Source organism: Calypte anna, chromosome 4A (genome assembly GCF_003957555.1).
Source record: "Calypte anna isolate BGI_N300 chromosome 4A, bCalAnn1_v1.p, whole genome shotgun sequence".
Classification (NCBI taxonomy): Eukaryota; Metazoa; Chordata; class Aves; order Apodiformes; family Trochilidae; genus Calypte; species Calypte anna.
This window is the reverse complement of record NC_044248.1, coordinates 38,048,779-38,068,933: the sequence shown is the minus strand read 5'-3', so window position 1 is coordinate 38,068,933 and position 20,155 is coordinate 38,048,779. Positions and strand designations below refer to the sequence as shown.

The following is a 20,155-nucleotide window of genomic DNA, read 5'->3' as shown; positions in this document are numbered from 1 at the left end:
GCAGTGAGTGGTCACAGACCTCTGGTGGGAAAGCAAATGAGCAAAATAATGTAATTAGGAGAGATCATTTTCAACACATTAAATTGAAAGTACATGTTCCTCTATGTATGCTTTCCTTTATGATGACAGAAGAAAAGGAAATGCTGCTGCAGAAGGGCGCTGTGGAGCCTGTCCTTGGTTTTGCAAACGCCCCTCTAATCCAGCAACAAAAATGAGACATTTCTTCCCTTTCTGAGGATTACAACTTCTAATTTTTTTTTATATATATACACACAAATCTGTGGAATCATCTGTACACCTAACATAAAGAGATGTAAAAATATTCCTGGAAGAGGACAAAATGCCCTACAGGCATGCTTATTTCTAGCAATTCACCACAGTTTGAATTCCACTTGCATTATAAACACCAACAAAAAGATCATCTTCCTTAAAACATTCCCTTAAGTTTTCCTCCCAAGCTCATTAATACGAGTTTTGTCAAAATTAAAGGATTACCACTTCTTTTCAAAATTTAAAGCATCCTTAACCTCAGATATTCCTTAAACACAGTAAAAATAGTTATCACTGAAAAAAAAAAGGGGCTTGCAAAAGGGAATTAAATAAACCACAGAAAAGATCCCTCAATTTAAGAAGACCACACAATTCTCCACATTTTGCCCATAAAGTTAGTGGACAAGAGACAAATTTAATTTCTAATTTATGTTATTTTCTTAAATATGCCAATGGTACAAATTTGTCACAACTTTAGACTTACAACAAAGAAAAAAGACAGAGTATTTTCCTGAGAGATGGGTGGGCCATGCTGTCACAAAGGCTTTAGGTATGAAGAAGAGCTTTCATCCTTTTATTAGACCTCACAGAACACTGAATCCACTCAGAGTAACCAAGAATAAACTCCAAAGGCGAATGGATCTGCAGAACTGGATAATGGCTAAAACAAAACCCCAAGAGCACTGGGTTCCTTGCAGATTAATGAATGCATATAAAAACCATGATGATGCATTTACTCACCCTTTAAAAGCATGGCAAGAGGAAGCTGAAATAGGGGAAGAGATGGGAAGAGAAGACTGAATGTCCAGTGGGTCCTGCTAGAGCTCCATTATGAACTGCTCTCCATTGTATTCCTGTTTACAGCCATGCTCTTCCTCTTTCAGCATCCTGTTGCTTACCTTTGACTCTAAGGGTCTCTGTTTCCAAGCAATAAGTACTTCAGGCTCCAGGGAGCAGACAGGAAGATCATACATGACTCCAAAAAAAAAACCAAAAACAAAAAACCCAACCAAAAAACCCTTTACTGTTGATAGATTATTATAAGTGCTTATTCACTATTAGCTGAAATTGACTGCACACTTAATAAATAGCCTATTTGTTCTTTTCAACTGAAGCAATACTGTAATGGGACTTCTGAGGAGAAGACCATTAAAAATATAAAGACATCACACAGCAGGTAATTTGGGGAATGTGGTTTCAGCTTTCTGTTCATCGCAGCACAATCAACAAATGCTGCATCAATTAAAATTTCTGCTGCTTGAATACAAGTTTAGCATTGGCTGCTCATAAGAATAATCTAAAGGTTTTCAAGAAATGAGGCACTGTGGTAAACTATAAAATTAGTGTAGGTTTGCAGCAACACAGAGTACTCATTTTGTTGTTCTTTGGACAAAACCTTGGCTCTGCTGGGGAATAAATGCTGCCCTGAAGCACAAGAAAACAAACCAGGCAAAGAGCTCACTTTGCTGTGAAACACCAGCAAGGTGTCAGAGCAAAAGCCATACAGAACAACACTTTCCCCCATATTTTCTTTTTAAAAAGCCTAATTTCATTTAAAAGAAAATAATCCCATTTTAAAATTCTTCTGCTCTAAGTTAATTTAAATATTTTTGGCTACTCGCTAAATCACTGTTAATTAATGTATTGCTTTTAAACCTGCACTTAATAAACAATATGCTAGGTAGGTGTCAGACTGCAATAAGGAAAAACATCAATTTAAATTACTGTAAAGGATTCCATATTGATAAAGAATTCCACTGATGAAGAATTCCAAATAGAATAGAACCGTGTTGCACAGGAAGAGATTAACTGGGAAGGAAGAGGAAGAGGTAGAAACAGAAATATTCAAGACATAATTACAGCATTAAAAAAAAGAATTAATTAGGAACCAAACATGTATAGCAATTAATCTGCAAGATTTCCAGTGAGGGAAAAGCAATACATAGATCAGAGCTAATACTTAAGTGATCCATTCACATGATAAAAGCAACTATATGACATATAATATGACATATATGTAATCCCCTATTAACATATTTTAAAATTCTGATACAAGAGGCTATCCAAAGGCTTTTAAGATGCTTCTGAAAAAAATCTTACACAGCACTTGTGCTCAAGCACAGTAACAGAACACTTGTAGGAAGTAATGAAAGCAAAACATGTATAATAGCACATGCTGAGGAGCAGCTGTTTCTTTATGGCTTTGTAGGGCAGTGTCACTGTAGCACAAATGAGCACCAACTAACTGAACATTACAATGTTCAAGTTTACTGAAGTTCTGCAAACTAGTAAGTCTTAATTTTCTAACTTTGTTTAAATAATATAAAATATTTTAAAAGGTCAAAAAGCAGCATACAGTTCAGTTAGAATTATTTTACAAGTGTAATTATTTTTGTAACTACACAAATAGGCAGCTGCCTCAAACACACTGACAGTTTTCAATGGTAAAGGATCAATGTAGTCTTTTTAGAGTAAAGGATGCTAGAGTAAAGGATCCTTAGAGTAAAGGATGTGTTACAAACACATCCCTCACAGGTGCTTCACTTTATTCCTGAGGTCAGGAATACTCCCAGCTGGATGTGATCTGCTGGACAGCTGCACTACTGAGGGCTCAAGGAAAAAACAGAAGTAATAATATGCAGTGAACCCAGCTTGTTTGAATCAGACTAAATATTTGGATTAAAGGCAAATTCCTTCTAAGTAACAAATTGCTGGCATATATATGACAGATGAGTTATTGGAGGAGAAATATAAAATTAAGGAATAAGTAAGACTCCAATGCATGGGAAAGGCAAATTAACTCCCCAAGTGTTTCTAAGACAAATGCAATTGATTTATTTCTTGTAACTCTGTAAGAATTAATTTTCTAGTAGTCACTCATTGCAGTCTGCCATCTCTCAAGCAAGTGTGGAAGCTTTGATTAGCTGATCATCATGATTTAATCTCCTCTTTTCTTCAGCTATACTTCACTCACACCTCTTCCCTTTCGTAACACAATGAATGCAATAAGCTCAACATCCCCACAAGATACTCTGATGTAAGAGCCTCCTGCTTGAAGATTTAATGCTACTGGCAGAGATGTTAACTTGGGTTAGCCCAGCAGAAATCCCACCCTGACTCTGCTACTGCTGTCAGATACAGCACAGCACAGAGTTTATACCAGGCTAACAGGGTTTTTATTATCCTCTGGTAAATCATGTCAACGGCACCAAAACCTCATGGCAAGTTTTCATCTTTCCATGCTGCCAAGCTCCCTCTCTCTGAAAAGCCAAGGTAACAAACAGAGGAGGAAGATGAGGCACGGTGGGTCTAACCTTGAGATGAAATCTGAAAGGCTCTGAGACATGAAGTCTCACCTGGGACTCCAGGTAGCCACTGGTCCACTTAAAAAGATCACATGAAATCTGAATTACCACCAGTTTTTAAATAGGCTTCAAATCTACTTGTTTATTACAATCCTGCTCTTTGGCTTGGTATCTCAGACTCCAATGACTTCTTCCCCCCATCAGAATGACTTCTTCCCAAAAAATTAACACTAGCATTTATATGAACCCAAAATATTCAAAAAGTTACACAACATGAGAAAGTAACTGATGAAGAATTCCAAATGCTGCATTGGCAACAACAAAAATCATTTTAGTGCTGCTTCAATTAGTCTGAAGTAACTACATTATCTTGAACTAGAAATGCACAAACAAGACACTAATTAATCAAATGCTACTATTACTTTTTAAACTAAGTATCCATGCTTTGCATCACTGGTTTAAGTCTGAAAATGGACCCATGTTTCCTTATTATGGGAAAGGATAATTACACATAACACCTTCAGACTAGATTAATTGTTTGGTCACTTCTGGGGAGGTATATGGTATCTATCATTCAGGTGAAACACCCAACTCCTAACTGAATTTATTATTTCATATATTTACATAATGGTTGAAGTTGGGAGGCATCTTGGAGAGAATCTAATGCACCCATTTGCTCAGAGCAGGATCACCTGAAGAAGCCTCCTGAGGGCCTTGACTGGTTGGGTCTCCAGGGATGCAGACTTCATCTCTTCATCTCTTCTCTGGGTACCGTGTGTCAGAGCTCAAACAGTAAAAAACTTCTTCCTATGGCTCTTGTTAGTCAACCAGTCACATAATCACTTAATTTGGCAATCCAAAGTAGCTTTAAATACCTTTTTTTTTTCCCAGTTGCCTGGCAAAATATTTGAAAAAAAAAAAAAAGGCTACAGAAAAGGACAAATGGATACAACAACTAGTGAATCCAAAATAAACTATAAAAAGACATTAAAGATGTCTATACCAACTGACCTGGCCAGTGGATTAAAGAAAAAGGTAGAAAGAAGAGTATCTTAAGAAATGAAGACAAAGATTCCCAAGGTTGACCATGAACTTAAGTCAGGCATGGATGTTGCCACAATTATTCACAGTCTTTGATTTAATCTCCCTCCCTCTTCTCAACATATTTTTAGAAAGTGCTAATTTGTAACGAACATGAGCCCATGTATGAAGCTGCTAAATTATTAAAAATGACACTTCAAAGCTTGAGAAACCACTGGCTTAAACATTTTTTTATTTAAAAGTTCTATCACTTCCAAAAATTTAATCCACTGGCTACTAGCTGAAAAGAAAACAAAAGAAGAAGAGGAAAGGCTGTTCTGAAGCTTGCAGTTCAATCTGATTTCATGACTACACAGCAAGGGTGCACAACACCTGGCTAGAAAGTCAATTATGGTTGATGGGGTTACAAATTGTAGCTCTCAACCATCTCTGCCTGTAACTACACAGGTGATTAAAAGCTGATTAACTCCATGAATTTGCATGTTAACACAAACAAATTTTGTTCAACTATCTAGGAAGCTGGGGTAGCCCTGGAAAGTACAGTTTTGTGGCCTTCTTGTAAGTTAAAAAAGCCAAAATAGTAAAAGCAATGGGAATTCAAAGTTTTAATATAGCTTATGTTTAATTCAGGGTGGATATTACTTTGACTCACTGTCTGTCTTTCTCATGCAATCATTAATTTGCTTGAAGAAATTTGTCTCTTTCAATTTCCAGCTAGGAATTAAGGTGAAACTGGTCAGTGGGGGTTGAACATTACTAATATTCAGACTTAGAGATGGACAGTGTGGTCACAGAATCCTGCTGAGAAACCAGTCTCAAGAGAAATCTGCATTAATATTTCACATGGAGCATTTTGAAAGCTTTCAAGCTACAGGAATCAAAAGGAATTGAGCAGTCAGAAGTGAGGGCCCATACAAGAATTCATTCCACCATTTGTTGTGCCACAGAGCAGCTTCAAATAATCTCTGATGAAAACTTAGATGTCTTATCAGAGCTACAGCAAACACAGGTGCTCAGCAAGTGGTGCAGTTTGCCACTGAAGTTCAAGTGGACAAGAGGGTCTCAGCACAAAAGCATCCACTTGGGAAGAAGAGAGGTGGCATTTTCTCACAGATAAGAAATAGAGGAATAAAAATAAAATCATAGAATGGTTTTTTAATCCCAATTTCCCTGCATAAACAGGGACACCTCCCACTAGATCTGGTTGCTCTAAGTCTCATCCAACCTGGCCTTAAAATTTTTCAAGTGCATTATATATTTTGTCTTTGTCCTCTGTTCTAATGATGAAGAAAAAGACTTAGTAGTGACAAATAGGAGTCAATGAGGGCTGACACTGAGCTGGTATATTACCTACTGTAAAATATGAGTACAGAGAATCAAGAACACAGCATCTGCCTGCAATTTTAGCTACTGGATACCCATAATAAGTTTAGTTGTCAAACATACACTATTTTTCTTCATTAGCCTAAAAATAAGGTCATACAGGGATAGCCTACAAATAGGCAAAATTCTGAATTAAAAAATCCTGGAAAAAATACATAGTTCAACTATACTGCCTGGAAAAAGCTTTTAAATTTTTTTATTTGCTAAGGCATAAATGAGTTGTGTTTTGAAAAAAAGAAAGGGGGGAGGTGTTAGCTTACATTTGAATTTTTCTAAAATGAGATGCTGAGACAGAGAAAAAGCATTTCAGACATAATAGTTTGGGGTTATTATGTCCCCTTCCAATGAAGAAAAGATAGGAAGCCCAATGGAAAAACGTCACAGACTTAATACAGTGGGAGCCATAAGGTTGCAAACCAGTTCTGAATACGTCACTGATAAGATAACACGTGCCTAACTGAGCTGACATGAGACAAAAGCACTTCTATCTTCTCTAAAATAAACAGAGAGATGGGAGAAGAAAAGAGTGGAGGCAGCTCCTGGATTATCACCAGGAAAAGAAAGGAAAGAATTAGTCACTCGTGATGGAAAAGCAGCAAACTGCTCAGAAGAAGAGGCTGGAAGATTCTTCAGAGGCAGCTGAAGAATTGGGAATGAATGGGTTTACTGCTAAGAAAAAGAAGAGCAATTTAATCAGCCACCAGAAACTTGGGAAAACAGAATTAAAAATATTTCATTCCCAACCAAGAAGAGGAAAGCATGTGCCAGGTATGGGAACATCTTTCCTAGCACAAAGTGAGAGCAGAAGAAAACACTCTGTAGGGCTGTAGAAAAGTGGAGAGTAAAGCAAGGCTGCTGTGAGGATGCATAATGAAAAACATTCTAGGAAGGAGAGGAGAAACCATTCCAAAAGGTTTTTTGAGACAAAAATAATAAAAAATAAAATAATCTAGTGGTGTGTTTGCAAAGTGCAAGCATTAAAACCCAGCATTAATGTACACGTTCTAGAATTCACATGCTTTACAGCAACCTGTACTAAGAGCCACCTGCTTAATTATGTGGATAAATAAAAACAAAGGAATTTTGGACACGTGGAGAAGTAAAATTGCTACCATCTAGAAAAGAAATATTTGTCAAGAGATGGTTACTATGGATAAGGACAGGAACAAGTAGTCCATGTTACACGACTCTCTTGGAAAAGTTAAAATAATTTGCTAGATTTACCTTTCATTTATCAAAGAGAACAAACCCAGTGAATTTTATTTCCTCATGTAACTACTTCGAGTATTGGGATAGCAAACTGGTGTGTAATAAAAGGTAACTATAAACCAATAATTCTACATCAATCTCATTGCTTCCTTCATTTTTCATACTGATATTTTATCACCACAAAGCTCTTCATATTCAACAGAATGGCTTCCAAGTTTGTTACATCAGCAAAAATATTAAACACTATTTATTATTATTATTCTACATTTGGCAAAAGACATGACTATGCTACAAGATACATAGATTAGAAATCAGGGTAACAGAGTAGCCTTGAATTACTACCACATGTGCCTTAAATTGTACTTCAGTATAATGTGCAAAAGGACTCTGAACACTGGAGATGGTGCCTGCCTGAATGTAATTTACAGCAGACCTTATACATTAAGCTTTCATGGTGGTAGCTGTGTGCCTCATTATTGTTTAAAGAGATTTAAATGACAGTGATTTGTCCCACATACACAGAGCTTACACATAACAGACTCTGTTAGTAGCTGTGGTCTGCCTATTCAAGACACATTTTTCTGTCTCTCCCTGACCTTTTTTGGCCCTACACAGCATATGTTTGCTTACACCAGATTTACACCTTGTATTTTGGCATGTCACAGTATAATAGATCTGTATTCCAGTTCCTAGATAGTACTTCACACTACATTTCCACTGCTTTGCTTCTCAATCCTTTTTGCCACAACATGTCCTTTAATCAAGGCTTGAAAACAATCTGCCCAACCACTCAGCTAGACAAATGCCAAAACAACTCCAGATTTAAGCTTTCTGTGGCTGCATCTTTCCAACATGAATGGGCAGTCACATCACAGCTGACTTCTCATGTCTGCAAGCAAGTAAACAATTTTTTTGATACCTCTTCAGCTGCAGAGCTGCATGCCAAGCTGCAGCAGATGGTGGCTGGACATGATGAAAAGATGAAGAAACCATTGCCTGCAAGGCCAACTTGCAACACAGCAGCTGAGCATCAAAAACAAGGCAGAATTCTAAGTAGAAAGGATATCTCCCATGTCATTTGCTATAGATTACTAGGGTACAGGCTCTTTTCAGGCCAATTTGTTACTTCCTACCCAAAAGTTGGTATCAAGAAGGACCCAACCCCTGCTACTCATTGGAGTCCAGTGACAACACAGCCAAAGCAAAGGAAAGGGAGAACTTCAGCATATGTAATTTTAGAAACTGAGGACTCAGCAAATCGGTGTCTGTTGAAGTACAGAGCTGAAAGATGATGAGGCTGAGTGATTCAAAGATGCTCAGGGATCTACAGAGCAGCTCACACCAGCTGAGATCAAACAAGGAATACATTTTATCTTCCCGAGGCAAAAGTGTAAGGGACATAACAGACTGCATGAAAGCAGTGACAAACCACATTTGTCTATTTTTCTCCTTTGCATCTTTCTTTCCTCTCTCATTTTTTAGTCTACACCTTTATTTACCACAGATTTTTATTATTTTTTTTTTCATGTTCAGCTCCAAGTCCTCCTCAGTCACTGCCTATGAACACACCAGGGAGAATGACAGCCCAACTATTTTTCACCCTGGCACTTAGGTACAAGCTACATTTATCAGGCCCTGGCTTCAGCCTAGCTCTCTGGTCCAGCTCCTTGAGACAACACCACAGCTCACTCACACCTCATTCTGTAATGCACAGAGAGAACTATTTGTTCTCTTGCTGCAGCAGCAAAAAAAGCCAAACCATCCTGGGACTCAACCACAGCCTTAGGCTTCCCCTGCAGCTACAGTCAGCAGCAGCAGTTGGCATCAGTAGAGCACTACAAAAACAGCAAAGACACCAAAAACAAATAAACAGCACTGATGAGCCTGGTCCTGAACTTTGCTGCTTTAATAATATTTATTGCTTGAGAAGAGAGAACTCCCATTAAGAAGGGTACAAGAGCTATGGTTATACACACAAGAACTATGTTTATATGGCCTGGCCAGTGCAGAGAGAAATGACAGCTTTCTGTGTGTTAGTGCCCATCACGCTGAGGAAATATGGCCCATAACACAATGAAGAGAAGATACTGAAAAACAAGCTGAAGTGAACAGGTCTTATATGAAGTGTCTTGGGCTTGGAGGATAGCAAGGCAACAGCTGCAGAAATGATTTTTCCACAGTGTCCTCAAGGGAAAAATTGGCGGGAGCTCGAGCCTGGTTATCTGCATGCCCATGGGCATCCCCACAGCCCCCCAGCATTGCAACCCAACTTCCCACAGCAAATTCAGGCCCCCCAATGAGCCTGAAAACAGCAGTTGTCCTTGTACACTGTACAACGAAGCTAAGTACTGTGTACAGATTCCCTGCTCCCACCCCCTAGTAGAGAGAGGTCTTCTTTGTCCACTATTTGGTAGTCACCTGGTACAAAATTTAGCCCCCCAAAGTCATTTAATAAGTTCTTTTCCTTCAGTCTGTAGTAATAAAACTATACAACACTATAAACATTTTCTGCGTTTGACTCCAAGATGTTTGGCACTCTGGCTGGAAACACTGCTCCTTTTGTTTTTGTATTACAGCAGCCTCCTTTACACCCCCTTTCCATCAAGATCCCAGTTATTTATGCCCAAGGGTTTCTGTGAAGAAAGCCCTTTCTAAACCTAGGCAAGAGACTTCTGAGCAGCTATCAGGCAAGTCTCATCCCTCCAGACCACTCAAATGAGACTCATCAGAAAAGCAGAGCCATGTCCAGGGAACAATTTTCCCCTCTGTTACCATTTCCAATACATGGAAATTAGCATTAACAGAAGAGATGGACTTCTCAAGAGGAGAGGAATAAACAAATCCCATAGAAGGTAAAATTTCCTTTTAAATAAAAATATAGGTTAAGGAAAGCACTAAACACTCTTGGATGAGCATTATCAGTCTGTATTTAAGAAGACATCTTTGTAATTAAATATATGCTCCCTTTCTATGCTACAGTTGAGAAGAATTTCAGGACAGGTAAAGAAAGAGTAGAGGCATGGCACATGAAATGCAGCAAACCCCCCTGGCCATGCTGCTGCTGGCTTTTCTGTTCAAGCTGCCAGCAGGAATGCTAATGGTTCAGTTGGGCAAAGTTTGGAGGGAGAGTTAAAATCTTTTATTAGACCAACTGATATAGCTGGAAAAAACAGACAACCTCTTTGGCAAAGAAATCTTTTCCTGCACAGACATGAAGAAGGACTTGTTTTTCTGACAGTGTCTGTTTTTCCCAACTACATTCATCTAATAAAAGATATCACCCCTTCCCTTCAAACTCTGCCCCCCTTAACAGACTGTGAAATTTGCAGCTACAAGAGTCACACCATTCAGGCTGGGTTGCAGCAATAGTTTGCAACACAGACTCTTGCATCTGGTCTTACAGGTAGCAACTCATTGCCCAGAGAACAGGCTACTGATTTTAAAGGCAACAGCATAGGAAAAATCATACTCACTGCTGATATAGGCCAACCTGAGGCTGGTGGTAATGAAGGCAAAACAAAAAACCACCCTAAACCAGGTCCCTTTCAAGCAGAAAGGGACCTGGGAGTCTGGATTGACAGGAAGCTGAACATGAGCCAGCAGTGTGCCCAGGTGGCCAAGAAGGCCAATGGCATCCTGGCCTGGATCAGGAACAGCGTGGCCAGCAGGTCCAGGGAAGGGATTCTGCCCCTGTACTCAGCACTGGTGAGGCCACAGCTTGAGTCCTGTGTCCAGTTCTGGGCCCCTCAGTTTAGGAAAGATATCGAGGTCCTGGAGTGGGTCCAAAGGAGGGCAACTGGGCTGGTGAAGGGACTCAAGCACAGACCCTATGAGGAGAGGCTGAGGGAGCTGGGGGTGTTCAGCCTGGAGAAGAGGAGGCTCAGGGGAGACCTCATCACTCTCTACAACTCCCTGAAAGGAGGCTGGAGCAAGGGGGGGGTTGGGCTCTTCCCAGGCAACTCTCAGCAAGACAAGAGGGCAGGGTCTCAAGTTGTGCCAGGAGAGGTTTAGGTTGGATATTGGAAAGAATTTCTTTACGGAGAGGGTGATCAGACATTGGAATGGGCTGCCCAGGGAAGTAGTGGATTCTCCGTGTCTGGAGATATTTAAAAAGAGACTGGATGTGGCACTCAGTGCCATGGGCTGGGAACTGCAGTGGGAGTGGATCAAGGGTTGGACTTGATGATCTCAGAGGTCCCTTCCAACCCAGCCAATTCTATGATTCTATGATTCAACCCCATCACACACCCCAAAAATAATCCTAAGTAGTCTTTATAACCATTCACAACAACCATGAGAATCCCTTCCAAGGGTAACATGTACCCTAATATTGGGAAATGCTAGGGCAGAACAATTTCTCAAGTATCTACTCCCTATAGGGGATTTTTAATAGGACTAATGAGAGAAAGTTACTTTCAAGACACATCCACAGTTTTTCTCCTATGCTGTGGCAACACTACCATGCTCACAAGGACTGGTCAAACATGTTAATGTGAGCCACACACTAGAGTTTATCATAAGGATTCACATTTACATAGCAGAGAGCAAACAACACAGAAATAAGTAAAGGTTTTCAAATATTGTGAGCCTCAGGAAGGTCCTTTGTGTCAAAATACCTTTTAGATGTTCTGAGTAGCTCTGGTGCAACAGAACAAGTAGCTGACTGACCTACTTGATGCTCAGGCACTGATGTTAGGAGATGAAACAAAACTTGGAAAAATCATGCTCAGTTAACTTAAATATACTCTTCTTGCCATAATCTACCATTAACTTTAGGACACATCCTCTTGAAAAACGTGTGTACTGCAAACAAGGAAAATTCTCACCCTAAACATAGTTTATTGGTACAGACAATATTTAAATACTCTTATTTTCCTCTCATTCAAAGGTTCATATTTTCATTAACATATCATTTCAGGTTCATCACATTAAGAAGAATCTCAATACTAAAGCCACTGTTAAGTAATTTTCCAGTGAATTAATTTTTTTTAACATATGTTCTGTCACCAAATCATATTTTGAGTTTCATTTTAGAGTTCTATGAAGCAAAAACTAAAACATTTTTATGGCATATGTAAAGAATTGTAGGACCTCTATTTTCCAGCTCTCTTTGTATTCCAATTAAAAAAAATGCACAATCTATACTTTTATTTGTCTGAGTGCTGCAACTATAGATTTATTACATTAATTTCAGTTTAATTTCTGCATAGTTTTGCTTTGCCATACAGATCAGAATGGATGGGGTCATTATAATTAGATTACTTGATATTGTATTTATTGTAGATTATATATATATCAATGACTGCAAAATTATTTTCCATCGTGAAGTGTTTCACCTCTACAGGATACTTGATACTAAATAAAAATAACAGCTACAAAAATAATTATTTTCTAGGTAACATTGTTATAAGCTGAGCTGACTAATATTTATCTCCAACATTTATTTAAAACCTATTATTATATACTCATGTAAGTATCTATTACTCTCTGATACCTTCTTTTGGCAGGGGATGAATGGAAAAAACTGTTTTGTAAAGAATTTACTGAAGAGAATTAGTAGAACAATCCACAGACTGTAAGTACACCTGAAAAAAAAGCCAGACTGACTAGAAATGCAATGCCAGAGTGCTAGAATTTCTAAAATTATGTGGAGGTTGAGGTAATGGGAAGGAAGTAATTTATTTCTGAATGCTGCAAAAGAGACAAACAGTAAATTAAAATCAATGCAAGTCAGTCCCTGCAGCTTCCCCCGTATTTGGGAATTTTACACTAATGAGAAAGATACTTTTTCTTAGAGCATAAGAGATATGATAAGAACTGAAGTCTCAAAATACTTCCTGTGTTTCATTTTGCCTTCTAATCACCTGGGAAAACTGAAGATGATGCCCAGATTTAGTGCCACTGAGCAGTAGATTTTCACACTCATTTCAAGGTAAACAAGAAGAGAGTTACGAAAAAAAAAAAAAGTTTCAGAAATTGTTTAATGTTGGAATGAAACTGGATTCGTGCTAACCATCCCAGTTCAGTCTGAGCTGACCTTCAAAATTGGGTGTGTGGTTTGAAAGTGTTATGGATGTCAGCCATTAGTTGCTGGGTACCAGGATGCATCAACTGTTCAAAGGAATAACCTTATCTTTTTTCTGTAGCAATCAGTCCTACTACAAACTCAGCTGTTGGTTTAGAGCTCCTGTGGTTATAAAGCCAGATGGCACTTTTTTTGGATGTTTTTTGCCACATCTGGGCTAATAATAATTTGCATTAATATTATTTATAGATTAGTTGATTTCAAGTCTGCTTTAGGAAATGAAATGAAAGCTCAAGAAGTTTTATGTCAAGTTCATGCTAGATGAAGAAAGGCTTGTAACTGATAATCCCCAGAAGGCATTAGTTATTTCTTTCATGAAATTATTTCCCCATAAGCAACCACAAAACAGGCACCATTTGATGAACACCACAGACAGGGACATTGGAGCCCTATCGTTATCTAGCTTCTCATTGCAAGGTTAGTATTGATTTTCTTTTGCTATTTTTCAGTAAGCTCACAGTCACCTACTGCTGCATAAACCATCTCCCTGCATCACAGAGAAGAGGTATTGAGTTGCTGCCTTTTTTTTTTCCCCCACACAGGAGATAAAACGCAGGTGCCTTGTTTTCAAGTGAATGGAGAAAGCCCTACAAGATATAGGATTAAGACAGCAGCATTAATTGACAAGGTTATGGCCATCATTAGGCTCAGAGGGTCTCTAAATCATCTCTCCCCCAGTCAGCTTGACCACAGCTAGATCCACATGCAGAGCTGGAGCCTGCTGGGTGCTCCTGGACACCAAATACCCCAAACAAGCTCCTGAGCTCTCATCCTGCAGCTGGGATTGGTTTCCTATGGTGATCCATACCCAGCACACCTGTGGATCAGACATCCCCAGGTACAGCTGAGCACCACAGACACTATCATGGGATGAGACAACTCCAAGGGAAGCACAGTTCAGGCATTACTGGAACCTTATAAAGAACCATATACTGGAACCATATAAAGAAATACCCATGTCAGGCGTTTTCCCAATTAACCCAGACTGATTTTTCAATCCCCTAGACAGGTCCAAATCTCAAAAGAATTGTAAAGAGACACAGAAAAGAAAGAGAGAAGCTGAAGTTGATCCCTGGCTGCAGGACCACTGAGCAAAACTTCAGCTACCAAGAAGCTCAACTTCAGAGTGGATTTTGCAGATTTCTCTAAGGAGCAGTTTTTCCTCCAACAATCAGTGTTGTCTCCTTACTGGAGCACCCAAGTGAGTTTGCTGTTAACTCCTGGCTTGCTGGGTGACAGGAGTGACCCTCAAGTACCCCATTACACTCCACAGTGCTGCAGGTATCCATCTAGAACTATGTCAAGCATAGGCTTTGTTTATACCTGCTATTTTTGTTAAATCAAATGCAGATATTGATGAATGAAACATAACAGGCTTCCCAGGTGGTTTGCTCAAGTCACCTTAAAGATAAAAGTTGAGATATTTCAAGCAAAATGCAGCATAACAGACTAGAGGCCCACATCATATTTCAGCTTTTTTCAGATAGGGTCAGATAAAAAAATAAGGTGTAACAACAAGACTGATGAATTCCTAATTTACTACTCTAGATCTACATGTAAAGAAGCCTCTAAACCACCCCTGAATTCCAAGATGCACAGAGAAACAACAAACGAAGTCTTCTTGACCTGAATTACAAGAACTGAAAAGAATTTTAAAGCCTCTATCTGCAGTCCATATAATAATGGTATTAGAAAGAAAGAAAGAAAAAAAAAAAAGAACACCACAATAAAATTCTTCATGCAAATTGCCATCTGGGTCAGGAAGCTGCATACAACAGTGTTTTCATCATCTTTAATAATGCCCAGTTTAGTTCAGGAGGATGGGGGGAAGGAAATGGGACCAAACCCTTGACCATTCTGACAGCAGCATAAGTAATCCTTTATTGCATTATGAAATGATTCATACATGGGGACCTGTTACATTACTGGCCTGTTAACAGTATCACAGCTCCTTACTCGGACTTTTTCTCATTTTGTTTTACATCAGACAATGCTTTTGCTGTCATTTGTAGAGAACGGAAAATCTGCTACAGTTTTAATATAAAACACAGGAAAAAAATATGCAGCAGCTGTTCATATTTTCTAGGAAGTCTGTTATAATAATGATGTCATGGAAGAAGGCTGGAATCTATTAAAATGCATCAGACAGGCAAGCCATTCAAAGCCTTCAAACAATATCTGTATACAAGCTGCACCATGTACCTAATATTAAAATAAAAAACAGGCAAAGAGTGGAGTTCCTTAAAAATATTATTGAGTACAGGCAATTATGGCAATTCACTACACTTACTTCAATAAATTCAGTTTACTACTGGAACTACCCAGTAAAGCAAAATACAAAAGCCACAACCAGCTCAGTGTGAATTAAGCTCATTTTCACCTATAAAAGCATTTAAATCTAGTTTGAAATCATTGGCTCAAGATACCTGGGAACAAAGAAGCTCTCCCAGGAAAAGATTCTCCACTGATAAGCAAGACATTTGAGCACTAAGTTATAAAATTCAGCTTATTAGGAAGGCTCCTTCTGTTAGGGCTTCCTCCCTATCTCCAACTTGGGAATGGAAGAATGGAGCTAAGGGGAGTCCCATCCACTCTGAGCTATAATTAACCACCAGACATTCTTCATTTATATAATGCTGCTCCTGGGCCCTAGCAAGTTAGCACCTTTTGTTCAACCTTCCTTGCATTATCATTCCTAACTGCATAGCACAAGGCTTGCTCAAACATTATGCTTCTCCTCCTTGGGGTACATTGAAAAGAGGTTTTTGGTAGGTGAAGTTTTGTAGTTATCTGGGTCTCAAAACTTTACATTTTTCCATTCATGATAAGCTGTGCCTTCCTTCCTAAGGCTTTCATTTGAAAAGTTCTTCTGGTGGTGGTCTAAATGTGTCCAACATATGCAAAAGTACTGAGCAAAACACGTAGCTACTTCTCCTAGGGTAGGATCATGTTTTCACCTCACATTCTTTAAATGTTCAAGCTGACCTTTTGCATATTCCAGAGCTAGAAATGTAAAGCAAGACTAACCATGTTTAATATTCTTATGTGACAATAAAAAGACCAAAAAAACCCAGACTCAACACCACAGCCAAAGTTTTAATTTGTATGAAGGAGGGCAGAAGGAGCAAGAGCTCAAGGGTTGGGCTTGATGATCTTAGAGGTCCCTTCCAACCCAGATGATTCTATGATTCTATATTCTTCAAGACAAGAGAGCTGCTCAACTCAGTAGTATTTGTAATTAGGAGTGTAATGATCCCAGGTTTTGCCCTTTTTATCTAGTCTACTGAGTTCAATTATATATGAACATTGAATATCCTGGGATACACCGATGAGGTTGCATGTACAGGGAATATATTATGAAGGAAATATTATGAATTTGATATAAAATAAGAGTCAGTTCAAGATTCTTACATTTGTTTCTTTTCAAAAGATCAAATTTTATACCTATTAATTATAAAATACCAGGTATAAACAAGCAAAATTTAATAAAAATACTTTAAAACTCATAAAACTGAAGAAACTATAAATTGGCTTAAAGTGATAAGTCCATCAGGTCATCTAAAACAATCTGCTTACAGCAGTGCTCAGTTATGCATATGAGCATTAAACTGCTCTCCATTATACTCTATATAAAGTATATGCAGCACTACTACAACAACTATCTTTCCAAAAAGTAATTACCAGCAGAACACCAAACTAAAATTCAAATTGCTAATCAAACTAAAAACCCTGTAAAACAATGACCATAACTTCAGACACATCCATCCTGGGGCATTTAAAGCTTCCTCCAGCAACTGGATTTGTACAAACAAATTTCTGAGTGCACATCCCTACAGCTCTCAGATCAGCTCCCTGTTACCTTGCTCACATTCCCAGTAAAAGAAATAGGTTTTGCATGCACAAAAAGCAATAGATTAGGCACGCAAGTAGTTCTGTGTGCTCAGCTAAAGACTCAAATGATTTCAGCCAGAATACAATGAGCCTGAATGCTTTATCGTAGGCATCCCATAGTAACCATAAATTCTGACTTGAAGCTGTTATTGGGTATGAAGTAGAGCTAACATTTTGGATGAACATTCAGGGCAAGCTTATAAACTACTCGGTGATTAATGCCCTTGTCTCATGTTTTCAATTTCCTTTGCTACTGGAGGTCATATGTTATGATGTCAGCTTGAATCTGGATTTCCATTTTAAGCAAATCTAATTTAAAATTATGGTATTAAGGCATATGGTAAAAACTGCTTAAAAGTTCTATACTGAGTAAATTTACTCACTCTGTTACTGGTGTAGGTTTCACATTCTAGAGCCCCCTATTCATCAAGCAAATATAGACTTGGTGTATCTTCCAGCAGAGCACACGTGCCATAGGTTGAATGTGCCTGAGCAGAACTCATCTATACCAAGATGCAGCAGCACAGCTGCCAACCCTGACTGCAGGGGTTTGCACAACTGGACCAATAATTGGGAATTAATCAACTCTCCAGAGAGCAACATAAATGGAATCTTTCAAAAGGACACAGGAGGAGGAAGAACAGGAGTCTTAAAAGAGCTCCCAACTGGAGGCTTAGGGAGTATTAGTCCAGTGGAATGGAGATGTTTCACAGGATCTGACTCTGTTAAGACATCAGCTCCTTCATTCTGCTCAGCAGACTCAAAGATTCCTCGCTGATTTGCAAAAAAAAACAGTTTTCTGAGACAGCTGAGAGAGTAGGTTGCCACTGAAGGGACTACACTGCTCTTCTCTCCCAGTCCCACCCTCATCCTCCTCCTATCTTCTTTGGACTGCTGCTACTTTTCTTGTGACCTTAGCTCTGACACCAGCTTAAAAAACTAACCCAATGAAAGCTCCTCCTTTTCTTCCTCTCTGCTCCCCCTTATGCAAAATAATAGGTTTGGGGTACTTTTTTCTATGTTCCTATATAAAGATTAATATAGAAAAGATTATTCATTATTCATTTGTTTAATGAATAAAGCTCACAAGCTTTATGAGATAACAGATAGCTTTTTATTTTCCTAATACCTCCATGCAATTTGCTGGTACTTTATGATAACATATACCTTTTTATAAGAAAAGGCTACAATTTTATTTTAAACTTAACAGACCTTCATTCTTTTTCCTTTCAAAACCTAGGCATAAGTAACAAAGCACCAGAGTCTTATAAATTTTCTAACACCAAATGCAAATTAAGTTGTGAAATTGCTCTAGGAAAAGTTCCAAAAATGCAAACCCGAAGGAATTTCAACCCAATTTCTCAATTTCAGGCTCTTTGTGATATTCAGGCAAAGTAACAGAATATGGTATAGTCAAAAAAACCTTTGTGTATGGAAAATGTTTAATTATCCAACTTCAACAACTTCCTGTATTTTGGTTAGAAGCCCTAAGATGAAATGGATATATATATAAAAGGAAGAAACTGAAAGGATGGCAAAGGCTCTGTAGCTTGAACAACTCAAAGTTTTAATTACCTTGGAGAAGTAGATTTGCAGTTCATAACTTATAGTGTATCATAACATGGTTACAAAACATCAAATTAATGGATTTCTCTCTCTTTTTCTTGGAATCATGTGAACTGAACTGGTCTGCATGAACAATAAAACAAGTACAACCTCTACCCCTTATGTGATGAGGTAAAACTTCCCGTATTTTATGTCATATGTGACTATATAACTTTACAGCACCATCCCCAGCAAATTGATGCATTCTCATAATGAACAGACTAATATGTAATCCTTCAACAGCCCTCCTGAAAAGCTCCCAACACTTTTCTTTAGGCACAAGGCAAGAGTATTATCAGGCAGTTCAAACAAAAAGCAGCTTATTAGTCGTGCTGCAGAAAAGTTCTTGTTTATCCCAGTCAAAGAATGTCACCTGAACTTGCTGAGCACACTATTATTTAGCAATAAACCCAACAGGACTGGGCACATTTCCTGAATATCAAGTTTTGATCTACCAATGCTCCTCTGAAAACATAAGATTGATAATGACAAGCAGCCTGCACCAGTCATGATGCTAACTGCTATTAAAAGTGCTCCCCATTACCTCTAGCCAGTTTCTCAGCTGGCTCCCATTTTTCCATCAGAAGCCAATTTTTTACCAATTCCTTCTTGGAAGACATCCTAGGTACCAAGCACTCAAAACAGTAAGATCAAACAAAAGTACATATCTGTGTTTTTCTCAAGTAGCCTGTACCATTGTGAACATCTCAAGTAATTCTGCTTCAGCTTTTCAAAGCTTAGTTAAAAATAATTAATTCATGTTGATCCCTTATTAACAGCATTCCTCACAGAAAAAAAAATATATTTAACTCAGTCCTTACCTAATGAGCTCTTAATATTCAAGAAATATTCCTGTCTTACAGTTGAAGTAAACTGGTGTAATCTGCAACAGAAGAGAAAGATGTATCAGTTACACAGTGTATATTTAACATCAGCATTATAATTCAATCCCACTTGACTGAACTGACAGATAAAACTTCAGCTATTAACATGGTGTGACACATCTTTTAGGGAGCCACATGTCAAGCAGTAACTCTTGGAGAGGAATTGTACCCCATCACATATACACAGTAATAAAAGGTACCTTTTTTCTCTTCCAGTCTTTCTCTTCTCAGACATGAAGATAAAAGAGTTATGATCTACCTCCACTTATTACTCATAATGCTCATGTTGTGGTTATATAGATTAAATAATTAAGGTCCTGCAGTAGCAAAAAAATTATTTTTTGTTACTAAACAACCAACCAATTGAATTAGGCACTTAAGGAAGAGGTCCATGATTGGGCCCAGATGCACTCAACTCCCATCAACTCCTAATGAGCTCTTCAGTAAAACAAACAAGAAACCACACTTTCTTAAAATACAGG

General features: G+C 38.4%; 1 protein-coding gene across 2 annotated transcripts in view; it reads right to left on the bottom strand.

Moving 5' to 3' along the window:
* BMPR1B (bone morphogenetic protein receptor type 1B) overlaps window positions 1–20,155 on the bottom strand; it is a 231,346-nt gene that overhangs the window by 123,022 nt on the left and 88,169 nt on the right. For both annotated transcript variants that reach the window (XM_030450219.1, XM_030450218.1), the window contains one exon: window positions 19,611–19,672. The gene's annotated coding sequence lies outside the window, so the exon portion shown is untranslated. The remainder of the gene's footprint in view (window positions 1–19,610; window positions 19,673–20,155) is intronic.